The 6,163-nt window shown below is 40.9% G+C and overlaps 1 pseudogene; it reads left to right on the forward strand.

Moving 5' to 3' along the window:
* Positions 1 to 1,838: 1,838 nt before the first annotated feature.
* LOC105743705 lies at positions 1,839 to 2,411 on the forward strand (annotated as a pseudogene).
* The last annotated feature ends 3,752 nt before the right edge of the window (positions 2,412 to 6,163 follow it).

Genomic DNA, 6,163 nt, shown 5'->3' on the forward strand with positions numbered 1-6,163 from the left:
CATGAATGTATCCCCATGTGCACACACATGGATGTATCCCCATGCAAACACATGCACACATATGGATGTTCCCCCATGTGCACACATGGATGTATCCCCATGCACACAATGCACACATGGATGTTCCCCCACATGTATGCACATGGATGTATCCCCCATGCACACACATGTGCACACACATATGTACACACATGGATGTATCCCCATGTGCACACATAAACAGACATATCTCCCATGCACACACATGTACACACACATGCATGTATCATCATGCAGACACATGCACACATGTACACATATGGTTGTATCCCCATGCACACACACATGCACACAGAGATATCCCCACAACACTAAAAGTACCTTTGTCTTTAACAGTGCCCTGTGCATGCCTCTGTCTACAGCTCACCCCTACCCTGATCCTGGCACAAGTCATTGGCTGCATCCTTTTGGTTTTGTTACTGTGAAGAAAACATCTTTATCCCTCCCACCATTGACACTAAAAATTATTTAAAAGAACTTAATCAAATCCATGACCAAAACAAATGTGTTGTGCATATCATTTTATCCTTGGGACTGGTTTTATTATTTTTGGAACTATTACAAGACTTCTGTTAAGCATGTTGAATGTTAAAAGGAAACAGACTCTTGGCAAATGTGAAAAGCCAATTACAGAAAACACCCTGCTCGAGGGAGAGAAATCAGGGACTTGGGAGGATTTTGCTTCCCCTTTCCCTACTGCCCAAAACACAGGCAGGAACTGCACAGAAGACAAATGCCACTGTTCATCCTTGTTCTTTTTTTTTTTTTTTCCTTGTCCTTATTTTATAGGAAAAAAAAAAAAAAAAGACAGTCCATTGATACTTCTTGGTTAAATCTTATAATGTGGTAGGAAGCAACATAGAATTATTTTTCATTTTGAATTTAAATTCAAATTTTAATTTATTATTTTGTCTTTCTGAAATAGGAGCTCACTATATATGATGTTCAGGCTGCTTTTGAATTCACTATGTAGCCCAGGCTCACCTACTCAGGGTGATCCTCCTTCTGGGTCTGGGTAGCCTGCTTCTCAAGTGGCTCCCCAACTGAACATTCCCAGGTCCTGGCTTGCTTGCTTCTCCCTCTGGAGTTAGATTCCAAGTTCTTCTTGCCTCAAAAAAGAATGAACAAAATGAGTGCGGGAGAGACTGACTCTGGGGTGGACTTGGGCTGAGTGGAAGGTTTCGAAGCACAGCGACACCCTGGCAGGATCAGGGCAGGCGGCAGCGCGGAAGCCCCACGGCGGGCTTGTCCTGGTTCACCACCCTTCTGAGCTGCCGAGTCTCGAGGAAATCTGGGAGAGCTAAAATTACTTTTCTTAAGGTAAATTTGTTTTAGGAAGATTTAATATTTCCAAAACAAATAACTTAGAGATGACTGTTTGCTATATCAAAAGAAGCTTTGTTACTAATAAAGAAATGAAATAATATTAAAATCTTAAATAAGAGATGAAGTTTTATTAAAATCTTAAATGTTTGAATCATAAATATTTATAAAATGTTTCAGAGCAAACTTGATGCATTCAGTGTGGTAAAATCATGCTATCATACACATCCTGATCAAAAAATATAATTTTATCTACCATGAAAAAAAAAAAAAAAGGAGGGGGCCGGCCAAATAATAGCTCAGCAGATTAAAGTACCTGCAAGCAGGAGCAGGGGCAGGGGCTTGATCCCCAGGCCTGCTGTGCCAGCTCCGCGCCCGCGGCACACTGAGATGGAGACTGAGACTTGGCGTGTTGGGGCACACCTGTAATTCCAGCTCTTGGGAGGCTGTAAACAGGGTTAGCCTTTTGGCTTTCGGCTAGGAGGGGGCTAAGGTGCAACTTTCTTCGGTCGTCCCGAATCCGGGTTCATCGTACACTAGCCACCTCCAGCATGCCGCCCAAATTCGACCCCAACGAGATTAAAGTCGTGTACCTGAGGTGCACTGGTGGTGAAGGTGGCGCCACTTCTGCCCTGGCCCCCAAGATCGGTCCCTTGGGTCTGTCTCCAAAAAAAGTGGGGGATGACATCACCAAGGCAACTCGTGACTGGAAGGGCCTCCGGATCACAGTGAAACTGACCATTCAGAACGGACAGGCTCAGATTGAGGTGGTGCCTTCTGCCTCTGCCCTGATCATCAAAGCCCTCAAGGAGCCGCCAAGAGAGAGAAAGCAGCAGAAAAACATTAAACACAGTGGAAATATCACTTTTGATGAGATTGTCAACATTGCCCGACAGATGAGGCATTGGTCTTTAGCCAGAGAACTTTCTGGAACCATTAAGGAGCTCCTGGGGATCGCCCAGTCTGTGGACTGCAACGTGGACGGCCGGCACCCTCATGACATCATAGATGACATCAACAACAGCCTTGTCAAGTGTCCAGCTAGCTAAGAAGCATAAGAAAATATATCAATAAAGAGATGATCTGACAACCAGCAGTCTTTTCTTGAGGGACCTCATTCCTGGTGGGGTGATTAGTGGGGCCATGGTGGCAGGACCTGTAAGCTACCCTGGACGTGGGTGACATTCTTCTCTGTATGGGATACATTTGGGGAAAAAAACTGAAATGAACATAGCTTTTTACAGACAAAGAAAAAGGAGGAAGAAGAAGAAGAAGAAGAAGAAGAAGAAGAAGAAGAAGAAGAAGAAGAAGAAGAAGAAGAAGAAGAAGAAGAAGAAGAAGGATCACTACGAGTCTGATCTAATAGTGAGACCCTGAACACCTTGTTACCCTGTTGACACTTCCCTAAAATACAGAAAAAAGTAAATATTTAAAAAATAATAAAATTAAATTAAAAACCCCCCTCCAGACAGGAGCTTTCTTTCTCCCAATAAATATATTCTGCTCATAAAAAAAAAGGAAACTGCAATTTCAATTGGTTAAATGAAGAAAACACTACAATTATAGAAAACCTGGAAGAACCAGTGGAGGAAATAAAGCTGATTTTCAGCTATCCTTTAGCTATTCTTTCATGATGTTCTTCCATACTTGAACAACTATACGAGGCACCAAAGATGTACACACCGCTAGGACATAGTCTTCACCATCAAGGAATTTGTATTGAAACCTAGTGTAGACACTAGGTTTTGTGTTAGATGATTTTGCCCAACCATAAGCTGATGTAGGTTTTCTGGGCATGCTTAAGGGAGGTTAGGCCAAGCTGTGATGTTCAATGGATTAGGTGTATTTAATGCAATTTCAACTTAAATTTCTCATCTCTCCATGGGGTTATGGTGACATCATTCCATGATAAGTCAACAGATGAAATTATAAATATTCATTGAAAGTAAGCATTAATGTTTAATTATTTGACCAATTTTACATACCTATATCTGTTAATCTGAATAATCTGATGATGAAAATATGTAATATAACAACCACTTTATTTTTATTGCTTTGAAACTATCATGTGCACTGCCACTTGTTATGTTTTTTTTTAAATATTTATTTATTTTTTATTTATTACATTTATTTATTGTGTGTGTGGCCAGCTCAGCCCACCAGGGGGCGAGGCTGGCTGGCATGTGGTGCTGGGGATCGAACCGCGGTCCCTGTGCTTTGCCAAGCTTGTTTCAAGTAGGTGCTTTAGACCACTGAGCCATCTCTCCAGCCCCTTGTTATGTTTTACTCTTTAAAACAAAAATAATGTCTCATAGAATATATATACATATATATTCAGTGAATATACATATATTCATTGAATGTTCCAGAGCAAACCTTATTCTTCACAGGTTTGCAGAATAAAAGTTGCAATTATAGTACAATGTGGCAAACAATGAAAAAATATCAAGATAATGAAATCAGCGGGGCGTGGTGGTCCATACTGGTAATCTTAGCACTCAGTAGGCAGAGGCAGGAAGACTGTTGAGTTTGAGGTTAGTTTGAGCTACATAGTTCAAGGCAGCCTGTTTTACACAATGAGGCCTTGTTTCAAAGAAATGAAAATAATAATGACAATAAGTAAAATTAATATAATGTGGAAAACACAGTAACAGAGTACCTACATGCAAGGAAATCTAGGAAGTCTCTGTGGGGGAGTCTTGTAGGAAAGAACAGAATATGTGAGGTTCAGAGTTGGGGGATAGTACTGTGGGTGGAAATTATTCATATCAGAGACTAAGGTGCAGAAAGAAAACTTGCAGATTAAACTGGAGGAGCTGGACGGTGGCTTTCTGATGCAGGTCTGTCTGAGGACAAAAAGAAAGGCGTATTCATTTAGGATTATGAATGGACCTTTAAGAAAGTGAGGAGAGTTAAGGGAAATCATCAAGGTGTGACAGCCTTGGTCCAGTAGCAGTAGAAGCTGTCCCCAACCCAGCCTGTGGGGTGATAAACTAGTAGTCTAGAATTGCGTCTGCACCAGAACTAAGGAAAAGTGACCATCTGTTGAGCACCAAGAAATACGAGGGTAGAGCTAGGTAAAACTTCATGCTTGCTATTCAATGTTAAGTATTTTTATAGATGTGTAAGCTATTCTTGTATGATCAGTCACCAGCCTATGATGGTCTGATTTAGATTTTTCAACTTGGTCATGTGAAAGCTACCCACATGTGAAAGCTAAACCATTTTTTACTTTTAGTACAATATTCAATAAATTGCATGAGGTATTCAACACTTTATCATAAATGGTTTGTGTTAGATGATTTCGCCCAACCATAAGCTGATGTAGGTTTTCTGGGCATGCTTAAGGGAGGTTAGGCCAAGCTGTGATGTTCAATGGATTAGGTGTATTTAACGCAATTTCAACTTAAATTTCTCATCTCTCCATGGGGTTATGGTGACATAATTCCATGATAAGTCAAGCAGTGCCTGCATCTGAATTTGAGAAATATCATATGGTAAAAGCTTACTTTTGGAACTTGTTGGTTGAAACACAACCACTAGCTAATATGAGGCAAGGTGGTTGTCACTTGGGGCTGCTGGTTTTTTCCTCCATACTGCTCTGTGCGTTTCCCAGCCCATGTTTCATAGGCAGTGGAGCAGCATTTGTTGACCAAGAACAGAGTGTAAGAACTAATTACAGGAGCGGTTGGGAGGGAAAGAGGAGTGGATACAATCCTTTCATCCCTTTTTCCATTTGAGTATCAAATTCTAATGCTGATCTTTAGTCAAAAATGTTGAAGATTTAGTTAACCCAACTTCTACTGATGTTGAGCATCAGAAAGCATATTAAGTACTTGCAAGTGACGCCCTTCAGAATGACCTTAGTTCTTTTTAATGTTGATACCCTGTGAACATACAACTGGGATGGAGACTGACTATCCTCTTTGTCTTTGGTAGTGCTGCAGATGAGCTCTATAGTAGCCACACACTACAGAACTGATCCCTGAGAACAAGGGAAACACCAGGGATAGCAACCATTGGATTTGATTATCATTAGGGGGTGCCAGTCAGCTTAAGGTATAGATTGAAGGCACAACCTTCTGAGTCAGCTTATGCCAATGAACTGTGCACCCCTGCAATGCCTGTCCTGCACCCTTCGATCCTGCTCCCTTCTCTGCCTGCTAAAGGTCTCAGTGATTTGGAAGCATTTAGCCAGCAAGTAAGTGATATAGTATGGCAGCCCCTCTTCTAGGACCAACCAATTAGCACCACAGGTATGGCTATGAGGTAAAGGGTCCTATGGAGCAGACATCTGCAAGGAGGAAAACGGAACAGAACAGTATGGTGGGAAAATTTACATGGCACTGTTTGTGCCAAAGGTCTGCTTACAAGAGGACAGAAAATAGAAGTTTGAAGGGGTCTTTCTGTTACAAATTGAAAGTATGCTTGACTTTCTGTAGCAAAATGGAAACAACAATCTTTAAAATTTTTTATTAGTTCACATTTGCAATACATAAGATTATGTTCATTGTGGGGAATTGCTACGTGGACAGAACACGTCTGAATTTTCACATTCCCTTCTGTGTCTCCTCTCTTCAATCCATCTCATGGTCCCCTTCCCATATTAAGTGTCACCTAAAAAAATAAATGAATGAAAGGGCTAACAGAAAAATGTTTAAATGAATAAACTGTTCAAAAGGTCCAATTTTTAAGAAATGGATGAATTGGGAGTATAGCAGTGGTAGAGCACATGCCTAACAAACACTGGGCTTAATATCCAGCACCTAAATAGGAAAAAGGATTAATAAACAATTAATTG

Source organism: Octodon degus, unplaced genomic scaffold (genome assembly GCF_000260255.1).
Source record: "Octodon degus isolate 3935 unplaced genomic scaffold, OctDeg1.0 scaffold00152, whole genome shotgun sequence".
NCBI classification, from domain to species: domain Eukaryota; kingdom Metazoa; phylum Chordata; class Mammalia; order Rodentia; family Octodontidae; genus Octodon; species Octodon degus.